At 51.1% G+C, this 24798-nt stretch overlaps 1 protein-coding gene across 4 annotated transcripts in view; it reads left to right on the forward strand.

The window, feature by feature from the left end:
• The window catches only part of KIF2A (kinesin family member 2A), a 1079703-nt gene that overhangs the window by 657011 nt on the left and 397894 nt on the right, over positions 1 to 24798 (forward strand). The gene's annotated exons all lie outside the window — the stretch shown is intronic.

Raw genomic sequence — 24798 nt, forward strand, 5'->3', positions numbered from 1 at the left:
GTTACCTTTTTTTTTTTTTTAAACAACTTTTTATTAAGGTCTCAACAGTTACAGTAGCACCCAATCAACACATCCCATGGTCTTACATACAACAATGTCTGCGCCAAATGTTCAATAATTTACAGTCTACATAGCTGTTTAGTTATCCGAGGACAAGTCACACAAATACGCCCTGAAGGGGCTCTAGATGTCCTTTGGTCGACTCCTGCTTTGTTGGGTTAGCACATACTGTTCCTCGCATTCATTTGCATAAGTTAATTTGCTTAGAAAGGTATTCATGGTAGGGGAGTTCGGGCTTTTCCATGATTGCAATATACATTTTTTGGCAATAGCACATGACACATTAAAAACAGCCTTCTGATTTTTTGAGAACATTTCCCAATATCCCCGAACAGGTATTTTTGGGGGGTCAAATACGGGGGGGGATTTGTGTAAATTCTGTCAGCATAGCTGCAACCCTCTCCCAGAATCGCGCCACAACCGGACACTCCCAATACATATGATAGGATCCCGCTTGCGGGGACTTACATTTGGGGCAGCTACCTGTATCACCAGGCATGAATTTAGCAATTCTGGCCAGGGTATAGTGCAGTCTGTTAAGGATTTTAAACTGTATTTGGCACAATCCTGCATTGAGGGACACCCTTCTTGTAAGCGTACAGTACCATGCCCATTTATCTTCGGGAATTAGGATTTTCATATCGTCTTCCCATTTCCCTTTCACTTGATTGATCGTAGGAGTGTGGGTCTGTATTGTCTTATACAATTTGGGAATTCCCAGCCCACCTTGTGTTGTAACCAGTTGTATGCACGGGTGGGAGGGGGGTTCATCAGGAAAGGATGGCCAGCGTGCCTGAAATGCGGACCTCATCCGATAATACTGTAATGTTCGGAGCAGCCCTCCTCCCACACCCCTCAAGAATACTGAAAGGGTCACGAACTTCCCGTCTATATACATATCTCCCACCTTCATCTCTGTACCGGGGTCCCAGGCTTCCTGTATGCTGATGTCGAATGTGGGGGGAATATTTGGGTATTTCCATAATGGGGCCTCGGGGTTATAAGGGATCTCAATATCCAGTTTCTTATATACGGCCCACCCAGGCTCTCACTGTGCAGCTAACGGGGTCAAATTCACATGAGTCCTTGTGTCTTGTATCAAAGATAACTGACCTGACGTCTGAGGGTGTAGTAGAATTCTCTTCTAGCCACGTGTGGGGTGAATTATCCGCCTCGTCATACCAATGTTTTGTGAACTGCGCCTGCGCCGCCACGTAATAGAGCTCAAAATCTGGTGCTGCTATTCCCCCTTTTTCATATGGTTCCGTCATCTTGTCCCACCCAATCCTAGCCACCTTTCCGTTCCAAAGGAATGACACTGCCATGGACCGAATGTTTGGAGAAAAATTCCTTACCCGGCCATATAGGTATATTTACAAATAGGTATAGCAGTTTTGGAAGTACGATCATTTTAAGAATGGCAATTCTACTGTGTAGTGAGATTGGGAGGTGTCTCCAGGCCTGTAATTTGGTATGGAGTGTTTGGAGCACCTGGTCATATTTGTCAGTGTACAGGGTCTGTCTATTACTGGAAACCAGGACTCCCAGGTATCTGATGTGTCGCTCCGACAACTTAAGGCCGCACATCTGAGCTGGGCGTTTTGTGGCTGGGTCGAGCGGGAGCATTTCTGATTTAGCTTGGTTCACCGTGTATCCAGAGTACTCTGCGAATTCGTTGATGTCTGGCATGATGGGAACAATGTTTTTGTCTGGTTCGCGGACGTACAAAAAGGTATCGTCCGCATATAGGGATATTATTTGAGTGGCACCTTTAAACGGTACACCCTTGTTGTTATGTCTCAAACGAACCGCAGCCGCCATGGGCTCTATTGTCAAAGCAAAGAGGATAGGGGAGAAGGGGCATCCCTGTCTGGTACCACGTCCCAGCTCAACCAGCTCGAATACAGTTCTATTCGTGCACACCCTCGTACTCGGGGCTGTGTACAGCAGCTTGACGTACTTGATGCAGTTGGGGCCCACCCCAAACGCCTCTATCACCAAAAAGAGGTACTCCCAGGAGGCCGAGTCAAACGCCTTCTCGGCGTCAAGGGACACCGCCTGCTTGCTTGCTCGGGTTGATTTGTGACATTATGCCGAATAGCCTACGCAAATTTAGGGCAGTGGACCTATGGGGAATAAACCCGCTTTGATCTGCATGAACCAGCGTAGGTGTTATAGGTAACATGCGATTCGCCAGTATCTTTGCGAAAACTTTGGCATCTACATTTATCAGGGACAGGGGCCTATAGGATGACATATCTTGTGGTGGACGTCGGGGTTTGGCCAGCACTGTAATGATGGCCTCACGCAGTGTCGGGGGCAACATTTGTTTCCCCAGAGCCTCTCCCCACATCTCTAATAGCACAGGTATCAATTCTTCCCGGAATTCTTTATAGAATTCAGCACCCAGTCCATCCGAGCCAGGTGCCCTGCCAGACGTGAGCCCCTTTATCGCCTCAGTAAGCTCTTCGGCTGTGATAGGTTGTTCGAGTGCTAGTTAATTTTTTTCTGGGAGTTTAGGGAGATCTAGCATAGCAAGATAACTTTTAATCTCATCAGGCGATTTTCCATCTCTATTCTTATACAAATTTTTGTAAAAGTGAACAAACTCATCATTTATTCCCTGTTCACTTGTTATCTTGTTTTGTGCCGTTTGGATCGCTGTAATCGGGGTCATATGTTTTTCGTGCTTAACCAGGTTGGCCAACATTCTCCCTGCTTTATTTCCCTCTCCGTATCTGCGAGCCCTGGTAGGGGCTGCTATATAATGTACTTGCCTTATTGCTGGTCGATCAAAATCTCTAAGTAACTTGTGTATTGCAGCCAGGGTGTCTCCACCATGCGTGCGGCTATAGACTTCTTCTAGTACGTTCAATTACTTCTCCACCCCCTCCAGTTCCCGGCGCACTTCCGTCAGGAGACCAGTGGTCTTGGATATTAAGGCCCCCCTCGCCCAGACTTTAAAAGCTTCCCATACTGACGATATGTTCCCTACAGAACCAATGTTATCTGTGAAAAAGTTGGCAATTTCAATATGTAGGGGTTCAACAACATTCGGGTCCTTTAGTATATCTCTTGGCATTCTCCACCTCCCAGATGGTCTGGGGGCATCTTTCAAAACTATCTCCAACATCACTGGGGAGTGGTCAGATAGTGTACAAGGAAGAATTTCGCAGTTCTGTAGGGTATGCGCTATGTTTGTGGATACAAACCAATAATCTATACGCGACTCACTATCATGGACAGAAGAATAGAACGTGTACCGTTTGCAGGTTGGGTGGAGCACCCTCCAGGCGTCCACTAGTGACAGTTGTGGGATAATTTGCCTAAGAACCAGTGCCGCCTTGGTGAGTGCCCTGGTTACCTTGGCAGATCTATCCAGGGTCTGGTCTAATACCACATTAAAGTCCCCTCCCCATAACAGCGTGGTCGCGTCATGTTTGGCAAGGATCTCGAGCATGTGTAGATAAAAATCGGGATCGTCTAGATTGGGACCATAAGTGTTCAACAAGTTTATTTGTTTACCTGCTATTTCCCCCCAAACCAGAACATATCTATCCATCGGGTCCGCCAAGTGGCCTTTGGCAACAAAGCTCAGAGAATTGTGTATGAGGGTGCAGATCCCTCTGGACTGCGATGAGTAGTTCTTGTAATGGTGCAATTTGCCCCATTTTGCCAGTATTTTCTCGTTAACCGAGCCCTGTGCATGCGTTTCCTGTAACATTAAAATGTGAGGCCCGTGTCTAGTGACATAGTTGCCAACCTTTCTGGCCTTCATTGGATTGTTCAGGCCCCGGACATTCCATGACATTAATCTGATCTTCAGTCCGTCACACATTTTTTTACATTGTGCCGTGCAGTAATGACCATCTATGCTCAAGTAACCACCATTTGAGTAGCGCCCGTGCCTGCGAGACCATATTTCAATTAACCTACAACTTCCAACAGTGCATACTCCCTGCCCAGACTCCAACTCATCCAGGCAGTTGCAATTACACAAAACATCCCCATCATCTGCCCCAACTTGACGATGAACCCTGATAACAATAAGGAACATTCCTGAGGGTGCTTCGTTGCTGTCTCGAGTCGTCGCCAGGACACCCACGTCGACGGCCCGGTGAACATCGGATTTCGGTCCAGATCAGCTGTGTTGACTTTCAAATATATTTATTGTTGCTGCAGGGAAGGTATAGTGTTATCCATCTACCGGGTCCCCTCTTCCCTCGTCCGGATTAAGTCTTGCATTCTGGTCTCTCATTCAGTCCCTGGGAGGCAGCGGGATGGAGGCTTCCACGTACGCCATGGCTTCGGCAGGGTTTTCAAAGAAGTGGGCTCTTCCTCCGTGTTGGATTCTCATTTTCGCAGGGAAGATTAGGGCATAGGGAACATTACGCAGTCGCAGTTGTTTCTTGACCATCTCATACGACCTGCGTTGCGTTTGAATGGTCGCTGAAAAATCCAGATAGATATGAATTCTGTTTCCTTCAAAGTGCAGTGTTCCCTTTTCTCTGGACAATCGGAGTATCGTATCCCTGTCTCTATTGTTTAAAAGGTGTGCAATGATGGTACGGGGCGGGGCGCCTGGCTTGGGGACCGGCGCAAGGGTACGATGGGCTCTTTCGACAAGGAAGTGGTTTGAAAGGGATTCTGTCCCCAGGACTGATTTCAGCATATCTTCCACCTGTCTTTCCATGGAGCCTTTGCCAAACTTCTCCGCCACCCCAACACTACGAATGTTATTTCTACGGGTCCTAGATTCTAGGGCTTCGCACTTCTCTGGGTCTTGCGTAGTTCGGTCTGGAGTAGGGCTATGTCCCGGCCATGCTGCGAAATCACATCTTCATTGGTGCGTATCCTGTTTTCTGCTTCCGAAATGCGCGCCCTCTCCTTTTCCACTTGCGCCTTCAGGGAGCCAATTGTCGCCACTGTCATCCAACTTAACGTTGACAGCCAGGAACCCATTTTGCACAATTGTTGCCAGGCGGTCCAAAAGATCTGTGTATCGATTCTCGGATGTGTGCGCCGCTCCTCCCGGCGCCATCTGTGGCTGGGAGCTAGCGAAGGAGTCCATTGTGCCGGTCTTTCTTCCCCCTGCTGCCTTCTTCTCAGTGCGGCCCATTAGACAAGGTTACCACTCCCGGAATGGATTGTGCTCTCCCACGTATATATGATTGCTACACCGGCAACCAGTGTCGGCTCGTAATAGTTATATTATAGGGTAATAGCGCGGCCTCTGTTCAGTGACCCCGTTCGGGGTGCGCTTCAGTGTAGGTGGAAGCTTGGGACCCGTCTCGCCCCTGATGTACACTTTCCCCCCAGAGGTGTAGTTATCACCCTCTCGCAGTACCAACATGAGCACTGCCCGCAGCCTAAGGGTAAGCTGCCAGCATGTAATCCACAAAATTCCTTTCTACCCTTCAATGCTGTGGCGGCTACCCAGTTCTCGAGGCCTTTTGTCGCGTCTCTCCACCCTCTGCCGGAAGTCCTGCGCCTACTCTGCTGCCAACCCACTCGCCATTTCCTCGTAACAATTATGCCTTCAAGCCCCCCGCCTCTTATATATCCGATGCACAGGTGACAAGTTGAGGTGTTTGGCCGGTATGTGGGCAAATATAGAATGGCTCCTTTGCTCCTTTCTCTCCTTAATCAGGGCGCTCTGTAGTACGAATGAGTGCAGGGTACTTCAAGTCCACTTCCCTTCACTGGGATTCCGGCCGGCCGCTCCCGTCTGCTCATCCGTGGGGAATGGGTGAGCTACGCAGGGGCACACCGTGTCTCCTGACCAGCCCATGTAGGTCCAGTCAGCGCCCCTCTTGCAGCGCACCTCCCACCGTCTACAACGCTGTGGCGGCAAGCCGTTTAGCCTCCGGGACCCCTCATGCAGTGTTGCCGCGTTAAGCTCTCTTTGCAAGGGTCTTTGCGAGGACCTAGGGGCGGCAGTCCCCTGCCGTGCTCCTTCTCGGGTCCTGGCTGATCAAAACGGCAGGGCTCCCTACACACACCCCCTTACCCCCCCCCGGCGGTCCACTTACTTCACCAGCTTAGTCACCGCTGGGCTTCCACCGTGGGGGGGGGTCAGGGCCAGGGGGCGCGTGTTTCCCTCGCGGTGTGTCTCCGGGCACACGCCTGGCCTTTCCCCTCTTCACCGGACCCGGTGTATATGCGTTGCTGTCAGATCACAGATCAGGCGGCGGGATGGGGAACGGAGCGCTGCAGTCCTCAGGCAGCCTCTGCGTTGCCGGGCCGCCCCTCCCGGCCTGGCCGACGTTGCCAGGTCCGGGATCGCGCAGCGGCCACGTGGAGCCCTCGAACAGCCTCGTCGCAGCACGCCAGGCGCTGCAATTTCGCAGACGGATTACTCTGTTGTTCTGGAGCCGGCGAGTCTCGTTCCTGCCGGGCGCCCTCTCCGGACCTTCCCCAACGGTATTCTGAAATAGATTTCCAAACAGCTGAAGCCTGGAAGGATATTTTATGCACAAGGATGTCAACTGAGCCGGAGCTCTCCACCTAGGTGGCCATTTTCAGACGTGCGCAACAGCGCCCCCTTTAACAGTTATCTTAACGGGCTGGACGCCACTCATCGACGGACAGCTCTCCGCGGCCTGCTCTGGTGTGATCCTTAGCCTTGAATGCCCTGTGTTCGCTCATCTCCGCTTGTCAGCTATGCTTCTCAGTGTGATGTTTTGATTATGCATCGTCATTCATGGTTGCTCTGTTGTGTGTGTATGTCTTTTGCCGCTGCCAACAAAAATAAAAGTAAAAAAAAAAAAAAATTACCGCCAGATGGGGTGAAGAGAGTGAGGGAAATAAATAAACAAGTGGGGGGGGGGGGGGCAGGTGGAATAGAGGAAGCAGGAAAAAGAGAGCCTCAGTTTTGGAAGAGGTTTAGATGCAGGTAGTGTGAAGACATCCAGGCTTGGATGGAGAGGAGGCAGTTAGTCTAGATTTGATAGTCAGAGGAAGAAGTGCATGGTTTCAGTATCAGCATAGAGGTGATACCCAAAACCAAACAAAGTAATCATAGAAGCAATAGGGTTCTCCAGCATGGGATCTGGCATGGATTCACATGCTCATGAATATTCCCCGTCGTCAGGCTGGGAATCCTCAGTAAAGAAAAATCAGTATCAGTTTCGTTTCTGATCTGTCTTTCGTAGTAGTAACCAATCACTGATCTCTGCGTCATACTGACCACAGCCAATGACTGCCATCTCCCTAAGCCCCGCCTCTGGCAGCCATCTTCAGATTTTTACCGCACGTTCAAGTGTTGGGATCCTCGTGCTATTGCTCTCGAGCTTTATTGCTTTTTTCGTGCTTTTTCTTAGGAACATTTTCTCTTTTTCGGTCAGAAGAGCCTCAAGCTCCACCGTTTCTTTATCCGATCAACGGGGACCCGTGTCGGATTCTTCTACGCCCCTCAAGGGTGAAGATTTCGTCGAGCCACGCTTTTGGAGGACTCCAGAAGTTTCTCAGGCCCATCTCGATCATGGCCCAGGAGAAGGGAAGCTCGACACCCTGAAAGCTGTTCAGGGTCTGCCCTGGATGCCAGCTTCAGAATGTCTTTGAGGACGAACACTCCCTTTGCCTCTACTGCCTGCATGAGGACAAGACGCACGTGGAGAAGGACTGTGCATTTTGCGGCAATATGTCGGAGCGGACCATGAAGGACCGCCATCTGCGTCTCACCAACTGGCTGGAAGGGAAGAGCCCGTCAGGCGAGAAGAAGTCTGAGCGGTCTTCTAAGACATTTGAGGGCGCCCCGGCGACGGGTGTCCAACAGAAGGCCAAGCACCGCGAGTCCGCTGGCACCGGGAGCGCCGAACGGTCGGGCTCTACGGGCGCCAGGCAGGGCGCATCCTCCCCGGCGCCATCAACCACGAGCCAACGCTCTGGCTTGGGTAAGAAGAAGTTCCGAGCACCCGGCGAAGCTCCTGGAGAGACCCCGGTCGAGCTCGAAGGCCCCATCGGAGGGGGAGCGAGGCGGTGACCCCCCCAAGGAGAAGGCGGTGAGCGCACCGAAGGTGGTGAAAGCCTTGATCCATCCGGCCAAGGCCTCTATCGAGACAGTCGCGGCGGCCCTGGCTCAGCCTGTGGAGGCTACACCAGTGGTGGCGACCTCGGGGACCAGAGTCTCCCTGCCACCGCAGAGGGAGTCCTCTTTCATGTCCATCGACAGGACCCCTGTGAAACCTCCGACGGAGAAGAAAAAGGGGGGGCAGGAGGTCGTCGTGGATTCGGCCTCAACCTCTGAGGAGGAGCTGATCAAAGTCTTAAGCCACGGCGTTGGCGTGGAAGAAGACCAGCCCGTCGGGAGGGACCCCGACGTAGGAGACGACGAGAACGTCGAGGCTCCTGACCGCCCGTCGGAATCCCCTCAACCAGTGCCGCAAGACAACTCGGCGGGCATTTTCTTGGCTATACAGTCCTTATGCTCGGAGATAAGGACGAGATTGCCGTTACCACCAACGGAGGAACCTCTCCCGACGGGGGACCCGGAGCCAGGCCCTTCTGGGAGCCCTCCTCCTAAGACAAGGAGGATTCATCCTCCACCTCCTTTTCAACCATCGCGCCCTGCTCAGCCCTCCTCCCCGGTCACGACCCGTGGGGATGATACAGGGACTGACACGGCCGCGACGGGCACAGACGACGAGGTTTACGATGAGGATCTCCCGTCGTGACCTCCTCCCCGAGCTTCCCCGCCCGACGAGATTGGATCGTTTCATGCCATGATCGCCATGATCGCCAGGGCATCTGAGCTTTTCCAGCTCTGCCCGGAGGAGAAGAAGGAAGGTTTCCTTTACCAACGCCGCAAGACCAAGAGGAAGACGGTCCTCGCTGTACCTCTACTGGACGATATCTGGAATGAGGGTCACGCCGGTCGTCTCCGCGGCAGCCAGGAAGAAAGCGGGGGGGGCCTCGGCCTCTACGTCAACCTCCCCGCCGGAGGGCGAGGGAAAGAAATTGGACACGATGGGACGCAGAGTCATCTCATCGGCAGCGACGACAATTAAGGCTGCCAACGCCTTGGCTATCGTAGCCCGCTACGACAGGGAGTTGTGGTACAAAATCGCCCCCCTGCTGGACTTCTTACAAGACGACAAGAGGGCGGAGGCCCTACAGATCTTGCAGGAAGGAGAAGTGGCGTCGGACCACGCCATTACGATAGCGACGGACATCGCTGACACTGGATTTCGCCAGTTGGGCAACGGCGTGTGCCTTAGACGGCGTGGATGGCTCAAGGCAACTGACTTCCGTCAGGACGTGCAGACCAGAGTCTTGGACATGCCGTTCGACGGGAGCAACCTGTTTGGGAAGACAGTGGACGATTTCCTACAAGCCATCAAGACAGACACAGAGACGGCCCGGGCTCTTGGTGTTCTCCAGCAACGACGACCGCCCTTTCGGAGCGGCGGAGGCAAGCAGGGTGCCTCCAAAGGTTCCGGCGGCGGATTTTCCACCTATCGTCAAGCAACCCATTCGTCGTCACAGGAAGCCTACAGGGGACGAGGCAAGTCGGGCGGACCCCGCCGTCGTCGCCAAGGAGGACAAGCCGGCAAAGCCTCGTCGAAGCAGGACTGAACCGGCTGTGGGGTCGGGCCCCCACCGAAGCACCCTGGTGGGAGGCCGGCTGGCGAGCTTCGTCAGCGTGTGGGAGTCCATCTCCACCGACCGTTGGGTGCTGGACGCCCTGGCCCAGGGTCACGCGCTCGAGTTTCTAAAGAAGTGCCCGCGCGTCCCCCCCGTGGCCAGGAAGGAACATCACGTCCCTCAACTTCTCTTGGAGGTAAAGGCGATGCTCAAGAAAGGCTCCATCGAGCTCGTCCCAAAGAGGCTTCGGGGCTCCAGAGTTTACTCAAGATACTTCCTCGTGAAGAAGAAGACGGGAGGATGGCGTCCCATCCTGGACCTACGACGACTGAACAAATTCATCAAAGCACAGAAGTTCCGGATGGTCACCCTCCAGCACGTCCTGGGTCAACTGGAGGAGGGCGATTTCCTGTCGTCGTTGGATTTGGAGGATGCCTACTTCCATATCCCCATCCTAAAGGGACACCAAAAGTTTCTCAGATTTGTGGTCCAAGGGCGTCACTACCAGTTCAGAGCCCTTCGCTTCGGATTGAGGTCGGCACCCAGGGTGTTCACCAAGTGCCTCGCACCGGTGGCGGCGCGGCTGCGCCTGGAGGGGATCCACGTCTGTCCCTACCTGGACGACTGGCTCATCCGAGCAAAGACAAAGAAGCTCGCCGCGGAGCACACGGCGAGGACCGTCCAACTACTCACGGACCTGGGATTCTCGATGAACTACGCCAAGTCCCACATGGTGCCCGCGCAAGACGCACTGTTTCTGGGAGCGAAGCTCGACACAGTGGCGCTTCTGTCCTCTCCGTCGGAGGAAAGGACGAGGGCCATCTTGGGCAAGGTGCAGCGGATGCTGGTTGCGGACGCGGCCAGGGTGAGGTCCATCAAGTCCCTCCTCGGAATGATGTCTTCTTGCATTTATCTCATCCGCCTGTGCAGGCTTCGGATGCGCCCGTTACAGGAGTTCCTGGACGCTCGCTGGATCCAGACGACGGGCAGCTTCGAGGACAGGATCACACTCGACGAGAGCTTCCGACGAGCGATCCGGTGGTGGGGCACCCGCGTGCATCTGACGGCGGGCATGGACTTCCAGACCCCGGGCCACCAGAAGACAGTGACCACGGATGCCTCCCTGGAAGGGTGGGGAGCGCACACCGAAAATTTGCACGCGATGGGCCTTTGGCTGCCGACGGAGAAGTCCCTCTATATCAACGTCCTGGAACTCCGTGCAGTGTTTTGGGCCCTCAGGTCCTTTCTTCCATCCCTCAAGGGCAAGGTGGTGAGAATCTTCACCGACAACACCACCACCATGTTCTACATCAGGAAGCAGGGCGGTACCAGATCCCCCAGCCCTGTCCAAGGAGGCTCAGGATCTGTGGCATTGGGTCGTCGCCCAAGGGATGTTTCTGGTGCCGTTTCATCCGGCAGGGATAAAAAAACACCATCGCTGACTCGCTCAGCAGAGAACTGCGCTCGTGCCACGAGTGGGAACTACAACAGGTTCTAGTGGACCGCCTCTTCCGACAGTGGGGCACACCCCAGATCGATCTGTTCGCGACGGCGACGAACTCCAAGTGCTGGAGGTTCGCCAGCAGTTTTCCCCAGCCGAGGAGCATGGGCGATGCTTTCTCGTTCCCCTGGGAGGGCCTGTTCCTATATGCGTTCCCTCCATTGCCGCTGCTGATCCGGCTCATCAACCAGCTCAAGAGGTCACGGTGCAGGATGATCCTCGTCGCACCTGCGTGGCCGAGGCAGATATGGTTCCTGGACCTTCTGGACTTGTCCCCGTCAATCAAGCTGCCAGTCGACACGGATCTTCTCTCCAGGGAAGGAGGCGCCATCCTCCATCACGACCCGAAGTCGCTGAACTTGCAGGCCTGGCTCCTGCAGCGTTAGAGTTTGGAGGCTACGACATACCGGCCGACTGCAGAGAGGTTCTTGCAAAGGCCAGGGCGTCCTCAACTCTTAAGATTAGAAGATTAACCCTCTACGGATTACGGCTCCTCAAGTACTGCCGTACCTGCTGATGCTGGCCAAGGCTGAACTGGCGCACGCTTCCATCAAGATTCATCTTGCTGCGATCTCCCGATACACCAGAACCACGGGACGGACGTCTTTGTGGTCTCATCGTCTGGTGAAAGGATTCATGAATGGACTGTTCAGATCGTTCCCGCCGGTGAAGGCCCCGGCCCCGGCATGGGAGCTCAACGTGGTGCTGACCAAGCTCATGGGACCTCCGTTCGAGCCTCTGCACTCAGCTCCGTTGAAGTTCTTGTCGTGGAAAACAGCGTTTCTTGTGGCCATCACCTCCGCACGACGCGTGGGAGAGATCCAGGACCTTTCCTGCAAGCCCCCGTACTTGACTTTTCACGACACGAGGGTAGTGCTCAGGACGCACCCCTCCTTCATGCCCAAGGTGCCGTCGGACTTCCACCTCAAAGAACCCTTGGTGTTGCCTGTTTTCTTCCGTCGCCTTCGTCGCCGGCTGAAAGGACTTTGCACTCGCTGGATGTGGCTAGAGCGCTGAAGTTCTACGTGGACCGCACGAAGAGTTTTCGGAAGAAGTCACAACTTTTTGTGAACTTTGGACCTGTCAATCAGGGGAAGGCTCTCTCGAAGGCTTCCATTTCCAGATGGCTCTCTGGCTGTATCATGTACTGTCATCGGTTGGCAAACCGACCGCTGCCTGGCCGTCCGAGAGCCCATTCCACCAGAGCGATCGCAGCTACCACGGCGTTCCGATCTGGTGTGCCCTTGCTGGACATCTGCAGGGCTGCTACGTGGAGGTCGACGCACACCTTCACAAAATTCTACTTCGTCGATCGGGATTCCAGGGAGGAGTCCAGGGTCGGCCAAGCAGTGCTGCGCAACCTGTTCGCCTAAGGTGAGCCTGGTGAGGAGGTAAGAATTGCTTAATGTTGAGTTTTGGATGTAATGCTTAATGTTGAGCCTTTGCCACCTCCCGTGGTTGTGCATGTGTGTACTGCTATGTATTCTTTTATTCATGAGCATGTGAATCCATGCCAGATCCCATGCTGGAGAAGGAACAAGTTACTTACCTGTAACTGTTGTTCTCCAGCATGGGTCTGGCATGGATTCACATGCGAACCCTCCCGCCTACCCCTCTGCGGCTCTTCACTTGGTCATACCGCCACTTCACGTGCTACCAAATCTGAAGATGGCTGCTAGAGGCGGGGCTTAGGGAGATGGCAGTCATTGGATGTGGTCAGTATGACGCAGAGATCAGTGATTGGTTACTACTACGAAAGACAGATCAGAAACGAAACTGATACTGATTTTTCTTTACCGAGGATTCCCAGCCTGACGACGGGGAATATTCATGAGCATGTGAATCCATGCCAGACCCATGCTGGAGAACAACAGTTACAGGTAAGTAACTTGTTCCATAGTGTACAAAGAAAGCAGTATAGGGCCAAGGATAGAGATTTTGGGGCACACCATGAGAAAGGAAAGAACTTGATGTGTGCAAGCTCTTTTGTTCAGGATTAGCATACATATGTATCCAGCCTAGATTGGCTGAGTTGCTCTGTGTTTAGAGTCGGGAATAAAATTTGGACAAACGTTTGCCATTTTTTGGTTAAAACAAAAGGGTTGGTAAAAGGCCTCTGACCCTGCTTGTGGAATGTCGCTACCTAAATCCAATAACTATGGATCCTGCTGTGTCAGGATGTCAATCAAAGCCGTCCTTGTATCCAAAAGTTCTATTCTGACCCTCGCACTATAAACTATAAGGGGAAAGTGAAATGTCTTTAGCCTTGGGTGATTGCAAAAGAGTATAATAAAAAGTTCCAATAAAAATGTTCTCCAAGGGTGAAAAGTGGCTCCCCTGCCCTAGAATTCTCCTCAATACAAATTATTCTTCAAATAACAGTTCTTTCGGTCTTTCTTGGCCCACAACAGTACTGTGATTTCCAAAGCTGCCTAGCTTTGTAGTTGCACTTCTTACATAAAGTTCCTTTTTTTTGTTTTTGTTTGGTGAACACAATTCTATATTTCTTCTTATGATTTCTTGTAGACTTGAAACTGCCTGGTATACTCCCCTGCAGGACTTCACATTCACGTGTATTTGCCTGGTGTGCTCTCCTGCCAGGGCTGCTTGTATTCACATATAATTCACTAGTTGGTTTGCTCTCCTGCCAGGGCTTCCTATTCACACATTATTCCTCTTATGACTTCTTGTATATTTGCATATGCCTGGTGTACTTCCCTGTCGAGCTTTTTTTATATTCGCACACAATTGTAATTGCCTGATTTACTCTTCTACCAGGACGTGTTTCCAACTCTCGGTCTTCCACCTTTTTTGATATTGTATATCTCCTCGATACATCATTTTATTTGGATTCCTCACTTTTTTGTATTCCATACAGTCATATCTTGTTAGGGACTGTATTTGCAATAGGTTATGCTTGTTTCTCATTCAATTGCTTTACTTTCTCTTTCTGCGGCTTTAATTATTATAGGTAGTATTTGTCAGTCGCTGAAACGCCTCAGGGTCCCCATTGTGTTTGGGTTGACTCACAGGCTGCTCTTGGCGTACAGGGCCCAGTTTGTGCTTAAGCAGTAGATGTATACCGCCTGCCTACTTCTCCGGTCTGCTCTTTCCTCACTCCGTTGTGTACCGCAGCTTTGCCTCAGCCCGCCTGCCTTGATCCAGGAATCCGGTAGGTAAAAAGCTGATTTCAGTGATTCACGCACATCCAGGAGTGTCTGCGGCACGAACTGACTTAGTAGCGTATCTCTCTTCGCTGGTGAGCCGCTCGGCTCTGCCACACTGGTTTGTGATTCCAAACTTTGCATGCCTCGCGGGTGTACGACACGTCTTCTTTCCAACAGCAGCTTTCATGACTTGGCCTTTGCGTACAGGTGCATCTTAAAAACAGCTAGAATCCTCATTGTGCTTGCTCCTTTAACTCTGCATTGTTTTTCCCCGTCCCAGTATTTGGGTGATTGTGGGAAAAGTAGTCAATTGTTGGCGGGTGATGTGGATTACTTGCACAATCACTTTCAACAGTTCTCAATGATAAATCAGTTCTATATGGTGAATACCTAGTACTAAAAAAGATTTTTTTTATAGCTTCCACATTTTAGACCAGGGATGGAAGTTTGGTCTGCAGAGTTTCGTAAAAGGGTTTCTCTAAATTCCCTAACGGATGATGTAGATGTATGGTAATTGGCCACGAGGATATTGAGTATAAGGGGTCATCTTCACGGGCAAATGGGGATACCGTGTCTCATCAAATGAAAACATGACACCCCCCGCCCCTGAGACAGTTTCCTCCCATGTGATCCTTCTTTATATAGCCGTCCCCAGGGTCAGGATCGGGTAGCGGCTGGCGTCCCATGGCCACATGGGAGGAGGCTACTGCCGGGAGATTGGTGATGACTACATAGGATTCATTGCATCTGCCACCAGAGAAGGGGGCAAGGGAAGTCGAGAAGGTCATTGTGAATCGGCTGTTTCGACTGAGGTTTTTGATCAACATAGAGAAATCGACTTTAAACCATTTCACATGATAAAATTCCTATGGGCTCTTATCTCTGAAAAGGTATCAAGTCATACCAGCAAACCCCAGAATGAAGTTACTACAAGCAGTGATCATCTATGGGATGATTGCAGTATTATTCTGCAGACTGAAGATGGGGCAACGTCAGGAACAGCTAGCTCTCCAGTGGCTCCAGTTGGGCTGAGACTGGAAGGCAAGATTGTATTGAGAGGCGAAAATAAACATAGCTGGGGTTGGTGGTCTCTCCAACTGTGTGATAAAAGGCATGCAGTTTCATGTGAGGCTGAGGCACGTTACTTTTGTGACAGGTGTTATTGTCCGGTTTTGGAACCCATACCGAACACTAGGTTGGAGGTGGTTGGGGGGAGGTGGGGGGGGGGGGGCGGGGGAGAGTTTGGCCGCAAGAGGAAGTGGAGCTTCATATCAGCATGCTGAAATTAAAGGCGATGTAAAGGATTCAAAGGTAAGTACTCCCATTGGTGGGGAGCAGGGCCATAGAAATATAGACCGACAACTTGACAGCAACATCTACCATTGAGGTTGGACCACATCACTGCAGTTGAGGGTGAAGCTGTGTGGCTGTGAGCCTGAAGGCATCAGATCCATTTGACTGCAATTAATCTGGTTGTAAAGAAAAAGGTGAGCGTCGACTTTCTAAGTGAAGAGCTTAGAGTTTCATGAATGGGAGACCTAGGCAACATAGTCTGGTGCCGCCTGTGAATTTACATTTCAGACATATGAACACATGCCTACCAGAATTGCATTGACATAATAACAGGGGCAACGGTAGTGTCTTCCAGAATCTTCTATGCTAAGAAAGGGAAAGGATTCTGTAACTGTTTTTTAACAGACTTGCACCGGATTCATTATCACACATGAAACCTGCCACGTTTGCACGATGGGGTTGCAGCATTCATCCATCGGAGCACATCTTTAGGCAATTAAGAGACAGGAAAAATCTGATCTTAATTCACTGTTGAGACCCTTTGCTAAATAAGTTCCCAAGGGGGTTTTGATTTGATCAGTGTGCAGGCAGCATCAGCCTCAACATGGGAGCTCAATGTGGTGGTGTCAATTTAGGTGCTCTGTTCGAACCAGTGCACTCCTGAACTGAAATTTCTTTGAAACATGCATGTCGTCCTGCCCATCACTTTGACAAAGAGGGGTGTCTCGAGTTACAGCCATTGTCTCGGCAGGAACCATTTTAAATGCTTTTTCAGGAATTAATTGGTTCTAAGGGTGAAGCCTTGTTTTGGCACCTAACATATTTACCAGTTCCATGTGAATTTAAGCATATCTATGTCTGTGTTCTTCCAAAGTCCTGGTAGTCCAGCACATGGGACACTGCATACATTGGATACCGTAAAGAAGCCACTCTGAAAATGTAGTTGGAAAAATAGTCTTTCAAACTGACCAGTTTAGTGATATGCCAAACGGAATGAAGAACATGCTATTTCAAATTAGGGCACTGACTGATTGTGAGCTTTGTTCTGCTGCAAGAAGGAAAATGGGCCTATCCTTTAGAGATAGATATAAGTTAACTGTAAGTGAAGTTCTTCACTATTGGTGTATTTATAGATTCACATAATTTATATTGATATTTTATTTGTATCCCGCTCGTACACAAGTGTTTCAGAGCGCGAAGACAGCCCTCCTTCCCAAAGGTGGCTAGGGTTTGGGTAATATTTGGGTTAACAATGGGCATGAATTTGAAAATGAAACCAAGTTGTTTGATGGTGGCAGGTAGCACTGAATTAACCATAATGCAATTGCTATGAATGTTAAGGCGGGATGGTTAAACACAGGGGGAGCAACAGGTTTGTTTCCAATGTTATTTTTTGGTTTAAAAAAGGTAATCTATGACTTCCACCTCTCAAGGTGGGAATAGTTAAAACAGTCGCCTATACTGGAGGTCTACACTTAAATAGCAAGCAAGAATAAGATTTGTGAGTGTTTTGCTGGCATCTGCCAAGGAAGGCGCAGATGCGCTACCTGAAAGCTCCTGCCAGGTGATCAGAATCCATCAGTATAAAACGTCAAGTTTTTAACATTATTCAAATGTAGAAACCAAGCTGAAATTATTTATAGATGTTCACTGATTATTTAATCGGATAAAGCCCCTCTACTGGTGACCACTTTTTCATGCATGATGCTGCATGATCCCCCTTGCTCTCTGTTCAATAGAGACTTGCAGTGGTGAATGGATCAGTTTTATTTATTTTTAACTAAATTTCTTTTCCCCTCCCCAAGGGCATGTTAGACTTCTATATTAACAAGCATCTTTGCCTTGTGGTTTTCTTTGACATTCTACCTCTACCTGATGTCCTCCCATTTGACTTCTCCCAATCTCATTCACCTATGGCAGGGCAGTTGCGGATAAGACTCAAAGTTTCTGTTAAAAGATGGATATTTTACCCTTTGCTGCCAGGTAAATTGCTTCTCTGCAAATATCTGTTCAGACAAATAAGTGAATATGGCATAGGTGGCCCGTTCACCATCATTTACAAAGTACATTTTTAATTCAAGTATGTTGTCTCTTCAGCATGCCTCATGCAGCATTATTCTTTCAATGAATGTCACTGAATAAATGATTTCCTTGCAGCAGGTGCTAAAATGTGTCTCCAGTCAGTCTTAATTCCCTTTTGAGTCCCATTCCGGGACATGAATATAGGAAAGACCTTGGATGTTCCTTTGTGGAGGCTCTCTGCTCTCCGATTAACTCTCATCCTAGTCTATCCAACTAACTGTTTCATAAAGGACTGCGCTGGGTGTGACTATAGTGCCTAAGGGGGACACATGCCTGGTACTGTGTAACCCCACTTTGTTTTTCAGCGGCGTGAGCAGTTCCTGGTCCCACGGTGACGTGGTGCCAAGTTCCCATAGGTTTGCAACAGGGGAAAGACTCTGACTTGGAGTGCAGTAAATGAATCTCAATTGGATATTATTATTCATGTTTGTGAAGGTAATACATGGCACTTGCAATGATCCGAAGGATACTCGTACGTCCTGTACCCTTTCCTCCATCCTTGTGGGCGTCTCCCAATATGGGGATGGTACTGGAACCCTTTGGCAGTGAAAAATTGAGCTTCACCTTTAAATTTAGTATAGAGCTCATGGGATTGACCCACCCCCCGCCCCGCCCAGGCACCTTACCCCCTTTTTACGCACAGACGGTGTCCAACCTGGCAGCTAGCACTGAGACTTTAGCTTTCCCCCTGTTTCTTTGTTTTTCCAATTCTTATTTCACTTTCCTTCGGTGCCTCGCCTCCGGCGCCTGTTGGCCGCAGGACGATTCATGAGATGTGCCTCATGTGACTGCACGTTTCTGGCCTCTGACCCCCATACCCTCGGTCTTGAATGTTTTGGGGCCCAACCAGCCCTGGGACTCCTGTTCGGCCTGCAGCCCTCTCGGTCACAGGGCATTGAAGAATCATATGTCGCAGTGGTGGGAGATCTTCCACACTCCTGTGCCCCACCTTAAGGACTTTGTATCATTTCGTCAAGACAAGGTAGGTCCTCTTATCAGCATGGCTCCATAGCGCGGCGACTCCTTCCCCAGGGTTCCCACGGATCAGGGTTCCTCTGATTCCGTTTCAGGCAGGCCCGAGGCATCTAAGGCTACCGGCTCCCAAGCCGAGGGGCGGAGGGGCTCTTCCGGGCTGTCCTTGGAAGGGTGATCAAGTTCGTCCTCTTCTTCCACCCCAGGGGGTAAGGGATCCTTGAGTGCCACCTCCAAAAGTCTGTCCCCTGCTAGATCCAGCACAGATGCAGAGGTCGTCCAGCCTACCGGAGCTCGCTCTGATCTCGTAGTGGCGTTGCAACTACCAGCCGTCCTGCTGTGGGCTCAGCGCCTACCAGAGTGATCTGAGGTCGATGCATCTGCTTTGGGTGCAAGACCCAAGCTGTATCCTCATGTCTGAGGCCTCTCTTGGCTTCCTGCTCAGATGAAGAGGCTTCTGAAGGACATTGTGAAGGAGGTCATCCCATAGGAGGCGCTGCCCCGGGCCCCTCCTCTGAGAACTACTCCCGTTCCTTCTGTGCTCCTGGTTCTGGTGCCGGTCCCTCCACCGGTTCACGCCCTACCTGTCATTCTGACCCCTTCACCACCTCCTGTACCACCAATGCCTCCTCCTCAACAGCTGTTGGACCCGTCTGCGGCTCTGGACCTGGGGGGGACCCTGCCGGCACCTTTGTCCCAGAGCCCGGATTCCCCTCGGTCTGTGAAAGAGGTGGACGGTGGGGTGATGACGATGATGCCCAGGATGATGAGCCCTTGACATCCCTTAAGGACTTTCATGACCGCCTACAGGGCCTGGCGGAGTTTGTGGGGGGTCCCTTTTCCTGAGGAAGCCACCAGGAGTCGGGTGTGCTAGCAGAGGTCTTGGGAAAACGCACTGTGATCCGGTCTGCCATCCCCCTCCAGAAGGATGGCTATCAGGTGGCGCAAAAGGGCTGGGAGAAGCCCAGGGCCAATGCCCAGATGAATACAAGTTGCACAGCAGGCTAAGGCTGATGGACGGGAAGCCAATCCTCCTTTACTCCCACGCGCAGCCCCATTCCTCTGTGGTGGCTGCAGCCTTGTTATATTTTAAACCATTGTCTTTGTCATCTTTCTCCAAGTCCTTGGGAAAGCTTTATTACTCCATCTCAGGACTGCATCTGCGGTAAGCCAACAGGGATGGCCTCTTGGCTGCGGCTAACCAGAAGCTGTGGCTGGAGCTCGGGGAATTTCTCCCCGACCTCCCTTCGAACAAGCAAGGCTCCTTGAAGGCCGGTCTGGTAGATGCCCGTGCCATTGCGCAGGACCTCATGTAGTCTTCGGTCTCCCACATTGACACCGCCAGCAGAAGGTTCTGCCTAGGGGTCGAGATGAGAAGGATGGCGTAGATGCATGCCATAAAGTTCTCATCTGATGTGCAGGAGCGGATCCTGGATCTGGCCCTTGAAGGTGTGGACCTTTTTCATTTGTTGTCCGATGTGTTGACAAAGAAGAAAACCTCCAAGTCCTTGGCCATCCTGACAAAACCAGCTCAGAAATCCTTCCTTCAGTCACAGGGCAGGGTCGAGTTCAATCCTTGTGCTTTTTCCGGCTAAAAGGGGTTCTGCGGCTGGAGTACACAGAGGCCTGACAGGTCGCCCAGCGACAAAAGGAGGAAGCACTGAGGAAGTTGCACAGGTTTTTCCGCTCCCCCCTCCTCTGCCTCCGCCTCTGATGCCAAGAAGCAGTGACGTCAAGGTCTGGGAAAGCAGCTTACCTGTGAAGGTCCATTTGGTTTTGTTCCAGGACACCTGGAAGCGTCTTTTCTGCAACCCGTGGCTCCTATCCGTAGTCTCCACAGGCTTCAGTCTTACTCTTCCTTTGCCTCGACCATCCTCTCCTCCTCATCAGATCGGGTCCCCGGCTCTTTTACTGGAGGTCCTTTCACAGCGATGGAACAGGATCTCCTCTGTAGACCAGGGCTGCAGTTACTATTACAGGATTTTTGCGGTACCCAAGAACAACAAGGGTGTCTTGAGCAAAGTTCTGGACCTGTCAATTTGAAATCTGTATCTACCGCTGGAACACTTCAAGATGATTACTCCCACGCACATAGCCGAGTCTGTGTGCAGGGGACTGGACGTGTTCCCTGGACCTCAAGGATGCGTACCTGCATGTACCCATCTATCAACCGCATCAGACGTTTCTGCGGTTCACAATTGTCGTACCACTTTCAGTGCAAGGTGTTGCCCGTTGGCCTGAACTTGGCCCTTCGTGTCTACACAAAGTTGATGAACGCAGAGGCGGGCCTTCTGTCTGGTGAAGATGGGGTCACCCGAAGGGGTGGTGCACTCCTGCCAGAGATTGATGGATATACTATCAGTTATGCCACGTCTCAGGAACTGGTCTTTCGAGGGGTGTGTTGGAACACTAAAGTTCAGCGAGTGTTACCCACGCCCGAGATGCTGATGTCTCTCTGCAAGGCGGTGGGGAAATTTTCTGGCCAACTCGACCACCTTGTCATGGTCACGCCACCGAAACTGCCCTCATCGATCTTAAAACTCAGATTGAAGACCTAAGAGATAAGGGTGAACTTGCATTACTGCTCCTTCTCGACCTCTCTGCGGCATTCGATCTCGTAAATCACCAAATACTGTGCCGACACTTTAAACTAGCTGCACACTTTTCGGATAAAGCCACAGCTTGGATCAGTTAATTCCTGGACAACAGATCGATGCATGTCTTTTCCCCCCTTAGCAGCATCCTCACCTGTCACCTGCGGGGTACCACAAGGATCTTCTATCTCCCCTTCGTTGTACAACGTGTTTACAAAACCACGATTTGATATCTTGGATTATCTGGGTGTCACATACACCAATTAAGCTGACGACACCCAGATACTCATCAGATCTCCGGAGACTACTCATCCGACTCCCTGTGTGAATGCCATCTACCAAGTCATCCAAGCCTGGATGGCGCAGCATGGACTGACGAAAAGACAGAGCTCCTTGTTCTCGGCTCTCCTCAAAAACTAACCAAACTAGACACCGCGTTTAAATCCTTCACCATTGATGGTAATACTATTAGGGTTTCCAAGGACACCAAAACATTAGGGATCTACATCGACTCCACACTATCCTTGGCCAAACAAACTAATGCAGTCGCCTATGCTGCGGCATACACCTGTAAGCTTATCACAGCCAGTCGCCCCTACTTATCACCAGCTAACTGCATCACACTTGCCAGGACACTTGTGCTGTCTATGATTATTGTAATGCCCTCTACTTGTGCACTAACCGTTGTAACCTAAATAAGTTACAAATTATCCAAAACAATGCCATCAGAGCAGCTCTCAACATCCCCAGGAACCAACACATCTCAGACACCAGACGTAATATACGCTGGCTCTCAGTCTCAAAACAAATTTCTCTGAAAACACTTGCTCTCACCCACAAATGCCTTTCCAACCAAGCTCCTTGCTACCTAGCCAATCGATTTGCCCTCCACAACTCTAATAGACCCAGCAGACTGCGCAGACTAACTGCCTCTCCATACCACGTTTCAATCTTCAAAGATCGGCTGAACGAGTTCCCCAGTAATGGCTGCTAAACTTTGGAATTCGATCCCCAACCTGCTAAGAGCGGAACAGTCTTCCCTTAGATTCAAAAACATGGCCAAAGTTTGACTATCCGCCCAAGACACCCTCCTCTCCACTTGCCAACCTCCTTCCATGCAATAGCCACCAGCCTCACTTCATGTATATAGATAGGATCCTGCTTATTCTACTTTTCTGTAATTTGCCTTATGTATATAACTGTAAACTTAAACCGTAAATGTAATGTTCCGTCTGCCTTTTACCATGTTGTAACCATGTGCCTTATCCAAGTTATGCGTCCAGATGCCCTCGGGCCTGGTGCACTTTATAAATAAATAAAATACAAAATACAAATGGTGGTTCCAGCACATTCTGCTAAATGTACAGCACGCTTGCCTCAAGATGAGGCACCTCCATCTCCACCTGGCAGCCAATTGGGATCAGGAGACGGGGTCTCAGTCAGACAGGATCTCAATACCACTGGTCCTGCTGCCCAATCTTCGCTGGTGGAGGGCAATGTCTCAGTGGGAGCCCTCGGAGCCTACCCTGGTGGTGACAGACTCCTCCCTCTCTGGTTGGGGGGGGGGGCTAATCTGGAGGGTTATGCGATTCATGGAGCATGGTCTAGGATGGAAGCCCTCTTGTATATAAATCTGCTCGTGCTCATGGCAGTGGGCCTGCCCTCGAGGCGTTCTTGCCCCCCATCAGGGAGAGGTCTGTTCTGGCCAGGACGGACAATTCTACTACAGTGTTTTACCTGAACAAGTAGGGTGGCTCCTGGTCTCCCCATCTCTGCATGGAGGCAGTTTCGATCTGGGAATGGGACCTGACCAAGGGGGATTTGGATTTTGGCAGTTCACCTCCCGGGGGACAGCAATGCAGAAGTGGGCTAGTTGAGTCGCCTGGGGTTCAGCATTTGAGTGGGAGTTGCACTAATGCCCCTGTTCCAGTGTTGGGTGTTCACGGACCCGGATTTGTTTGCATCTCCCCAGAATGCCAAGTGCCCCCAGTTTGCTTCATGGGCAGGTCAGGAGTCACTGGGAGACGCCTTCCAGATCTGTTGGTGCGGCCTTAGGTATTATGCGTCTCCCCCAGCCCCCAGCCCTTTGCTCCAACGGACACTAAGCAAGTTCTGGGTTCTGTGGGTTGCAGCCTCATTCTAGTTGCCCCCACTCGCCTTCGAGATCCTGGTTTTCGGATCTGCTGCAGTTACGCTCCCAGGTTGCCATCCATCTTCGGATCCCCAGCAAGGGCTTCTTGGCGCAGCAGGGTGGGGCAGTGGACCATCGGGGCCCAGCCATACTGTTCCTGATCATCTGAGGCTTCAGCATGCTCAATTTTCAGATGACATCAGGGACATCATTCAGCAGGCCAAGAGGCCTTCGACTCTGTTCCAGTATAAGAGCCAATTGACTAGGGTCTGCCATTGGGCTTGCAACAAGGTTCTTACTCCAATCTCTTGTCCTGGATGACGTACTGGCCTTTTCAGCACACCTGGCTCATTCTGGAGTTCAGGTGGATACTTGCTGCCCAAATTTGGCGGCTTTTGGGGCTTACAAGTATTCCCCCGAGCGTGTGTGTTTGGCAGCCAACCCAGTGGTTAAGGCCCACCTTAAAGGGTTGTCTAGGCTGTTTCCTCCGGTGCAGAGGCCACATCCGGTCTGGGACCTCAATGTGGTTCTTGCAGCTTTGCAACGCAAGCCTTTCGAGCCGATGGCCTCTGTTGACATTCGCTTTGTGACGCTATAGACTGTTTTATTGGAGGCTCGCACCTCTGCAAGCAGGATTAGTGAGCTGCAGGCGTTGTTTTCATGCGAGCCCGTCACCACGTTTCACAGTGAAAAGGTCTTCCTGCACACTCACCCAAACTCCTTGCCCAAGGTGGTCTCTCTGTTCAATCTGAATCAAGAGATCTGCCTGCCATGTTTTTCCTGAACCCACAGTCGGAGGCAGAGAGAGCCCAACATTCCTCGGACCTCAAGAGGTTTCTCAAGTTTTCCCTCTCTCGGATGAAAACCTTCAGGAAGTCTGAGGCATTTCTTGTGACTTTTTGGAGCTCCTCCCCAGGCTATCAGGCTTCCAAGGCTTCCATCGCCCATTGGATTATTCAGGCCATTTCGGAGGCGTACACAGCCATGGGCAAAGTTGTTCCTGAGGAGTTTCATGCCCATACGGTCAGAGCGAAGGCAACGGCCAACGCGTTTCAGAGGCGTGCTTCTTGGGATGTCATCAGCAAGGCGGCTACTTGAGCTACTTCGTCTGCCTTCTGTAAGCACTATTCGCTGGACACCAGCTCCAGACTCCATGCAGAGTTTGGTCAGTTGGCTCTGAAGAACCTTTTCCTTTCGTCCTAGATATGAGGCAGGTTGTCACAGCTCCACCCTATGTTCTTGTTCTGTGGAATCCCCCACAAGGATGGAGGAAAAGGGACGTGCATATGATTAAGGTAACTCACCGTAGTGACTAGAGTACTCGTAGTCCCCTTGCCGCCATATGCCCCACCTGCCTTCCCCCGCTAGTATGCCAATGGCCTATAGGTAATAAGAGTAGCCAGGTATCTATGT

This window comes from Ambystoma mexicanum, chromosome 6p (genome assembly GCF_040938575.1).
Source record: "Ambystoma mexicanum isolate Mex_15411 chromosome 6p, UKY_AmexF1_1, whole genome shotgun sequence".
In the NCBI taxonomy this organism is placed as follows: Eukaryota; Metazoa; Chordata; class Amphibia; order Caudata; family Ambystomatidae; genus Ambystoma; species Ambystoma mexicanum.